Below are 9,183 nucleotides of genomic sequence, written 5' to 3' on the forward strand. Positions count from 1 at the left end.
CCCCTGCGTATTCACCGACTGGATGAATCGCTGCTAAATATTTTCTCACGAAGTGGGCCCAATATATTAAAAAAATATATATGTGCTCTTACCCCCCCCCCCCCGCTTATTCACAGCCGGCTGAGTCGGCGCTAAATTTTTCCTCTAAAACTGTACCCCCCCAAAAAAAATGTGCTTCTACACCCAGCCCCCCCCCCCCCCCGCGTTTTTTCATTTTTCACCGGCCGGCTTAGTCGGCGCTAAATTGTTTTCTCAAGATTTGCCCCCCCCCCCCCTCTTTTCGCCGGCTGGATCCGCCCCTGAGTGTAGACGCCACATACTTTAAGTATAATGGCTGCCAGCTGTGCCTTGGTGTGATTAAGAGAGACTTGATGTGAAATGGGTTGTTGAGATTTGGAGAGGGGAGTCCTGGTCCATCATATTACGAGAAACCGGTAGGACGCCGCTAAAGTAAAGTAAAAATATTTGGACTAAGGGCTGTGAGATTCCGAGAAAAGTAAAACATCTGCTCAGAGCTAGATTATATTCTGGATCTCCACAGAAACATGATAGCTGTTCAAAACACATCGGTGTTCTCTACTCTATGTCGCAAATTGGGAACTAGAAGGGCATTGATATAACCCTGTGATTTCACTGCATGTCATGAAAACCCTCTTATGTAACAACAAAATCAAAAAACTATATTCTAGGGCCAAAATTGTCAAGCTTTTCATTACAATGCTGCCCCTCATCACTCATACAATGTACATTTTATAAACTGATGCACAATATTTTGTCAAATACTATTTTTCACATTTTCCTGCAATGCCCCGTTAAAATTAAAATTACATCTATGATTTAAGACATTCAATATATCTTACTAAGGCAATTCTACTGAATGTATGGGCATGGCTAAATTTTATTTTCAATAATCTATAATCATTTTTTGTAATTCTCCTTGATAAATTTCCTAAATTGTTACACGGTTTTAATATAGTTTGTAGATAATCCGTCTTATATTTAAAAGGGGGCAGTGGCTACAATTAGAAGCCTCCATTGACAAAACATGGCACACATATTAAGAACAATGCGCTATTTAAGCACATTTTCCGTTTAGGGACAAACATTTGAATCCAATCAGTTGTAAGACCAATTTGAAAGAAGGTTGAATGCACACGAAAGGAATCTAGCTGAAAGAAACCTCTATATTGACCAGAAAAAAAGCTGACATAAAAGTAAAGTGCAATATTATTAGGTACGTCGATACGAGGATAAAAGCGAGGGCGCTCTTCAAAATAGATTAGGTTAATTAATTTTTAAATATGTTTTTAATGTAACCGTGTTTCAAAAATTGATTCTAAAAATATGTAATGGCATGAACTATCACTCTACAAAGTTTGAATCATCAATTTAAAGCGCAAGACAAAAAGTTGAACAAAGTACCTAAACAGGACAATAACACCATCTCGAACTGTAAACCTTCGTACATACACATTTTTCCATTCAGGATGGATCCCATTCGTGACAGATTGTGTGGAAATCGATTTACACGTCGTGTATTTTACATGCAGGAAAGGGTGTATCACGTCGTTTAATTACGTTTAATTAAAGGTAGAATTTGCGTAGCAATTAGACGAATTCAGATTTTTTTTTTCCTGCCATTTATTTATTATGCAGTTCATATGCAAAGTTGAACCTAATACGTTCTTATGTCTTTCCATAATACTTAGTGTAAAACTAACAAAATTATACACATTATGTGGTGAATATTCTAACACAAGAAATCTATAGAAGATTATAGCTGCAATATGTGACAAATAGATGTAAGAGCTGTTGTGTGTGTAGGGTTTGCCACTGCTTAGTGTGTATGAAACTATTTAAGTTGTATGATTATTGGATATCACGATATTAACAATGTTTATGTATACCCATTTCATGTTAAATAAATCATTCGCATAATAGGAATTTATTTAATCCTGCAGTCGTTTTAGAACAATCAAACCTTGGTATTCATCTATATGGTATAGATTTGGGCTTTTTTTTTTTACCTTGCATATGTTATTATTCATTATCTCCATATGTTTTCTTTTAATGCACCCCCTCAATAAACTTTATTTTCAGCACAATTAACTTTGAGGTATATATGCTATTATGTTTCTTGTAAATTGATCCTCAGCATGAGTGTTCAAGCGGTATTAAATCTGGGGCGATGAATTGTAGTTCCGCTATTCAATTTTGTTTTTGAATACATACAAAGTTTTAATTTGAAAAATATATATTCAATGTCTGATCTGGCGAGAGCATAATTTAACCAAAACTGTCAAATGGTGCGAACTGAATTGACTCAGTGACATAAAAGCTCCAAGCCTCAAACATATGGTTTATTATCATTATTGTAAGTTTTTATTGTTGTTATTATTATCATTATTATTACTATTATTATTATTATCGTCATCATCATATATTCATTATCAGTGTTTCTCTAGCTATACTGACCTTAGTTTCACAGTATAGTCTAATTGAGCTGTACCTCTGCACCATCTAACATTCTTCTGAATTCGACTTAATTGGCTTATGAAGATAATTGTTTCCCTTTGAAACAGAACTTTAACAAACAAAACTGCCTACAACTTAAATGACAACGTGATCGACACAAATTAGCAGTCATTGACAATTGCGGATCTTTTCTTTAAGAACAGCCTACCAAGGGTAGCGACTGAATAGTCTTGTTCAAGACTCAAATGCACCAGAAGTCTTAAGAGACTCGAATATATCCGCAGCATTGAACTCAGAATCGAATAAATATAACAAATTTGTTATTTATAACACATCTAATTAAGAATTCAATCTGCGATAGAAGTAAAAATCCGTTTCATAAAACAAATAACAAGTTTATATAGTCAATAATATGTATTGATAGTTCGCGAACGAGTCTAATTGCACTGTCGCGCTCGCTCTAGCGCGCGCCTATATCCAACTACTAAAACAACGACCATATATATGTTTAGTAGTATCTCTATGCAACGACCTTATCTGTGACAACAGTAACAGCTAGGCAACTTCGGTGCTGGACACGGTTTTCTGTAGAAATCCTGTAAGTACATGTCATATTTATTCCGTAATTTCGTATTCATAAGGTGATATTTATGTGTTTTTTGATATTTGAATACTTTCCGGAGGTTAAACAAAGATTGATCCTGAGAGTTAGAGCTCGTGTGCCGGGCCGGGGCGAGTGCATGAGTAGATCTAGGCCTAAGTTAGACGGATCTAATTAAATTGCCCAATTTCAGGCGCGACCTGAGAGCGGAAGCTGCATGTAGTGCCCGCCCTAGAACTCCCAGGCATTTTCGCAACAGACCCTACGGCCTACTGTCTACTGAACATACATAGATCTAGTCTAGCTGCATAATAATAATAAATAATATTTAATTTTTATATAGGTCTAGTCTAGATCTAAGAAGGGAGATCCCGGGTTTGACCCGAACCCAGGCGGATGACTGAAGTGTGTTAACGTTCCCCTTCCCTTGTTCATAGGCGCAGGTTATGTCAAGTGGAAAACATAGACTAGTAGGACGTTAAATGGAGGCCCCGTGTACAGGAGAGTCACCCTTGCAAAGAACCATTTCATTGCACTATTCGTAGCTATAAATTATAGCTAGAGGTCTAGTAAGTAGTGAAATCTAGACCCTAGTGTAATGGTCCACATGCACACCCCAATCAGGCCTAGTACCAGTAGTAGTACTAAAGTACAGTAGAGGTCTATATGGCAATGGTATAGATTCTAGGGCAGGCATCTTGAAGAATCTTCAGTATTGTCTATTGAAGGAGGCCGGAGGCAGATTATCTTGAAGAAGAAGGATAGTAGATCTAATAATATTTAGGGTCTATATACTTGTTGTAAAGCGCTTAGGCCTAAAGTAAAGGCGCTGAGAGACATTTGTATTAAGCGCTATTCTAGTAGACGTGACCTAGATCTATATCTCCATGTTTGCTTCGACAGGCAGACGCTTTACTAACTGAGCAAACTCGCCTCCTGCGTCCTGGCTGTGTATTAAAAGCTGTGCTATTGATTCTCAACATTTCACACAGCACTGTACAAAACTCAGCTGATTTCACTCAAAATGTGTACTTTACTTAGATCTAGTGACAATTGATGACACCTAGAGGTCTACTACTACTACTAGATCTAGGCTAGTACTAGTCTAGAAAAAATGAATATTCATCATCTAAAAACCAGGTGGCTGACAACGAATCATGTTGACTACAAGACTTTCTCGGATTAATCATTATCCCCTAGCAACGAAGTCGGAGGGGATATAGAAACACTGCCATCCGCCCTTCCGTGCGTCCGTGCGTGCGTCCGTAACAATTTTGGATTCCGATCAATAACTTCGGTAATGTTTGACGGATTTTAATGAAATTTGATATGAAGGTACATGATATCAAAATACAGGCTAAGTTTAATTTCCGAGTATGTAGGTGAAAGGTGAAAGGTCATATATGTGAAAATGTGGTTAACTTCCTTGCCTAGTAATATAATAGTATAGTCCAATGGAGTTAACTTGTTCTGATGTACATGTATATAGGCCATTTGTACCCTGCGAGGGGATGCTACGCTTTGCGTTGACTTGTTAATGTAGGATCTAAATGAGCAAGCTATCGTAAGTCAAAGTAGATATTTCTTTGTTATTTTTTATTTGTTAATATAGTCAAATGTAATTTTACAGCCAAAGTGAATATATGAGGATGTAAAGAGTAAAAATCTTGTTGCATATCTCATTCATCGCGGTCCTGCCGAACCAAACCATTTGTTCCACTCAGTCACCATAGGACGTACTTCAGTCTATGTATAGAGGCGGTCAGATGAGCCAGATGCAATTTCAGCAGAACAACCGTCGATATCAGAGACTGAAGCTTTCGGTCTATATCAGTCTATACTTTGCTGGAGTGGTATACTGTAGTAGTAGATCTACTGTCATCCGTTGCTGTTATCCGGACTTGGCTGTCGGATTTAATAAATTTAGAATTGAAAATTCCATTTTTATTTCAAGGGCAGGCTAAGCTGTAAGCAGCCAAAACAACAACTCCTGCAATAAACTGCAAACCCCCAAACAGTGTTTAGATTTCACTAACTCCATGCTATACATGTACATGCTTCAGAGAACTCCGCCTACGGCCTCCGAAGGGCTTCGGTGACGGAGCTCCCTGGAGTAAAGATTTCACTAGACTTTAGTTAAGTTAGAATTAAAATAGAAATGTAAATAATCTAGAGTCTAGTCGGTAGACAGTAGGAGGACTAGGAGGCAAATTGGCTCAGTCGGTAAAGCGTCTGCCTGTCGGCCCAAAGATCTTGGGTTCGAATCGCACCCAGCGGATGACTGAAGCAAGCGTTGTGTGTTAACGTGCCCCTCCCCTTGTTGTTTCATAGACGCAGGCTATGTTACATGGAAAACAATCCGTCTCGGATAGGATGTTAAAAGGAGACCCCGTGTACAGGATAATCACTACCCTTGCACGTTAAGAACCCACGGCACTATTCGTATAAGAATAGGGGAAAAACCTGATGTAGTGGTCTACCTGCACACCCCACTCAGGCCGAATATATATATATATATACATGAATATACGGCATCTGCAAGAATCTTCAGTACCGGTATTGAAGGATAGGAGGCAGATTATCTTCAAGAAGGAGAAGAAGTATACTGCACTCTGCAGTGTAGTGTAGTCTAGTGCCTATGTAGTCATGCTAGTGGTTTCTAAATTTACTCTAGAGTATTGATCTTTTTTTGGCGCAGTCTTGACTCTATGTCTCTTAGTTTACGTCAAGACTCTGTCTCTACTCTCAGTCTTTAGACTGCAAACATTGTAGCAGTGACTGTTGTTTTCAGTCACTGAGTCTGAATGTGAACCTAGCTATTTTAAGAATAAATTTTCCCCCTCTCTTTTACAGGAAATATACAGAGTGTATTACCATATGCTTGCTTCTTTGAGTATGTGCCTGAAACAAGAATGTCCTGGAGAAAACGGACCACAACAAGAAAAGGTAATTTTTTTTAATTTTTTTTTTAACTTGGACTTTTTAAAACTTCACCTGTTTAGTTAGTCAAGTAAAAGGAAATTTTTAAATGGGTGAGGGCATTAAATAAGGCCAAGTTGGAGGGGTATGCAAAGGGCTGGTATGAGAAGTATCGATTCAGGGGTGGCTACATGGTATGTGTGCAACAAGATGTCTACTAACAAGTTGCTGTAGTGTTTATTTATAGTGTATTTTAACTTCCAATATATATATTTTTTATAATTAACATTTGAAGGCCTTGAAGAAGGGATGGGGGGGGGGGGGGGGGAGTCCTATACACGAAACAGAATGACGAGCAAAAAGAAAATAATTGACCTTCATATTTTGCTGAAAAAGAAAGTAAACATTGAAGACAATTGAAGAAGAAAAAAATAATGCAATTTTTGTGTATTCTTACATATTTGGTTAATATTTATTGAATATTTTTATAATTCTGTTCCAGAGATGGAGAGGAAGGGCTTGCTGTTGAGAGATCATGGGGTGCCTTGAGCCTTGAGGTTCCACTTCCAGTCTTGATGTTCTGCCCCTTACCTCTAAGCGATGGCCTCTTGTGCCTGGCAATATATGAGCGAAGCACAATGGACTGGTAATTCATAATGCATATTACAATGTTTTTTTAACAAATCAGGGAAAGAAACAGAGATAAATTCATAGCATATGAGTCTGTCATGGCATTTTTAGTAACTCAACATTTGCTCCTGCAACGACTACTCTAGGCTTTATTTTGTCAAAGGTGTAGGGTTAGACTGAGGGTTGGAATTGTGATTAAGGTGGTTTAGGTTTAGGGTTAGGCCTAGGGATGAAGTTTAATAGTGTAGAAAAATTATGTGAAGCAATTGTCTCAGGAGAAGGTGTTGTACAACTTGATTTTCCAGGTGCTGGTGGAGCTGCATGTATCTTTTACTCATCAATGGTAGTTTTAAAATCTTCCTCTGTATTGTGAAAGCAGAAACATGATGTAGAGTGGAAGAAAAAAAAGTATGTAACACAGTATCATTTAAAATAGATTTTATAAAGTAAAAACACACTGGCCTGCAGTTTGTGAAACATGTAGCACTGTATTACCAATTAAAAGAATTCAGCGATTTTTACAACGTGCTCTATTGGCATTTATGTACTGGTTATGTTGTAACACAAAATGAATTCTTAACTTTAATCCTGGATCCATTGCTAAACATAATGTCAACCCTAAATGTATTCAACATTGCCAGACCCAATTTCGGGCTACCCTAAATCCCTTTCTACATACCAGTATTGTTCAAAGTTTATATTTATTACACCCTTACTGCGAGTTCTAGAAATTCTGCAAGAACCCTACCCTGCTGTTCACTTTATAATTAGTACTTCACATTGCTTTCATGAACATGCCGTAAAAGTGAATTTATTTTATGTCTCTATACAAACAGGTGCCTGTACATGTAATGTATTTCATGCAAATGAAGGGTAGAATGAGAAGCTCACAATGATATGGTAGACAAGGACCTTGCTGTCTAAAGCTCGGAGGCCAGATGACAGTGTCTGAAGTAAGTCGCCCCATAGAAGAGCGAGAAGTTTCTGTTGCAATTGTTAACATGCAACACATCCTTACCACATGCAACCCATCCCACTTTCACAATATATTTTCTTAACAACAGTAACCCAAGTTCAACGTTTGGATTGGTGATTTTAAACATAAAAACAATGGTCTGAATGTTTAATTAGATCTTTTACGCAAACGTAGTATATTAGTAATGAAAGGCATGTTTGGTAATACAGTAATTTCATTTCAGACCATGAAGACCATGTATTATTATAATTATCTGGGATCTGTCGTTGGGCTGATAAGCATGGAAAATAAGGAATGTACTCCTGTCGAACGAACAATATGTTTTTATAAAACGAATAACTCTTTGAAGATTACTTACTAGAAGAAGTAGAACAAGAAGAAAAAGAAGAAGAAATACACTGATGATGTCAGCTTGACTTCCTAAAGTTGTATACTATTTGAAAATAGTTTATATTTTATTCATGAACAGCCGGCTTGTCGGAATTGCGTACAAGGATGCCATTGGACTTTTCTGTACTAGTAGCTGAAGGGGGAGCAGTCACCAGAAGGAGCATGCAACTCCAAAACAATGTGGATACTTCTACCGAGTTCATCTCAAGAATCAAGATGTGACAGTGGATGTACATGTAGAGGGGTTTGTGACCCTCCTGACTGTGGACTACATGCAATACACATCAATGGATTGTAGAGGAGTAATGGTGGGTCCGGTGAGCTCAACTCTGGAGGTTAAGTTCGCAAAATTATTAAATTTCCTTTTAATATGGGTGTATATGGTTCCAGGGATTAATTTGACGCAATGCCTCGTAGTGACACGCCCTATTAAGGGGCAACACACGTGTCAGAAGGTATAAAATGGGAAGCAGTTCCTGAATTGGCACGAGCTTTTACTTTTCGGATGACTTCCTCATTTTGTTTCATACCTCATTTCCTTTGCCGCCATGAGGTGCTAAAGTTTTAGCAGAGTTGGGGGCTTCCAGCCCATAGATGTGACTTTTCATGATTATATGTAATAAATTGTAATAAAGTTACTATCCACTTCAACACTTGACTCTTGTCGAGAATTTTATTTCTTTGTGTGGACTTTGTTCTTCTCTGGAACGCGATTTGGGCAGTGTGATAGGCGGCCACCGGCCACTCAGTTGTCGGGGCTGTTTCATATATAAAGAATGTGTGAAGACAAGCGATTGCATTATAAGCTCAGCATGATCAGTAACATTGATTCCTTTTATGAGGAAATTTAAATTTTTGTTCCTCCCAACCATGAGTTGTACATATTCTTTGATTCGGGGAGAGGTTGGTGAAGAGGGATAGGTGCCCCATATTTTGTATTGTAACAGGTTTTGTTTTCTACATAAGGAGACAAGGATAATATAGTAATATATCACCTATATCAACACGATGAGCAAGACGGCGAATGAGGCGATAGAATGAGTTTAGAGAGGGTGGGGAAGGAGGATCGAGAGAATAGAAGGGGACGAGGTGAGAAGGAGACTGAGTGTGGAAAACAGAATTGGAGGGGTAAAGGAGGGCGGGAGCAGGAGGTAGAAGAGAGAGGTATATAGAGTAGAATAGGGAAGAAGGG

At 38.1% G+C, this 9,183-nt stretch overlaps 2 long non-coding RNA genes across 3 annotated transcripts; both read left to right on the forward strand.

Annotated features, from left to right (window-relative positions):
- The first annotated feature begins 3,001 nt into the window (after nt 1–3,001).
- On the forward strand, nt 3,002–6,550 carry LOC115925423. Its single transcript, XR_004064703.1, has 3 exons — nt 3,002–3,073; nt 5,930–6,022; nt 6,498–6,550. It is a non-coding gene; the product is annotated as an uncharacterized LOC115925423 (long non-coding RNA).
- LOC115925424 lies at nt 6,546–8,644 on the forward strand. Of its 2 annotated transcripts, none has more exons than XR_004064706.1 (3): nt 6,546–6,641; nt 7,462–7,578; nt 8,049–8,644. It is a non-coding gene; the product is annotated as an uncharacterized LOC115925424 (long non-coding RNA). The 2 variants fall into 2 exon arrangements; XR_004064705.1 differs by having other exon boundaries at nt 8,071–8,644.
- Nucleotides 8,645–9,183: the final 539 nt, after the last annotated feature.

This window comes from Strongylocentrotus purpuratus, unplaced genomic scaffold (assembly GCF_000002235.5).
Source record: "Strongylocentrotus purpuratus isolate Spur 01 unplaced genomic scaffold, Spur_5.0 spur5_scaffold_18, whole genome shotgun sequence".
NCBI lineage: Eukaryota > Metazoa > Echinodermata > Echinoidea > Camarodonta > Strongylocentrotidae > Strongylocentrotus > Strongylocentrotus purpuratus.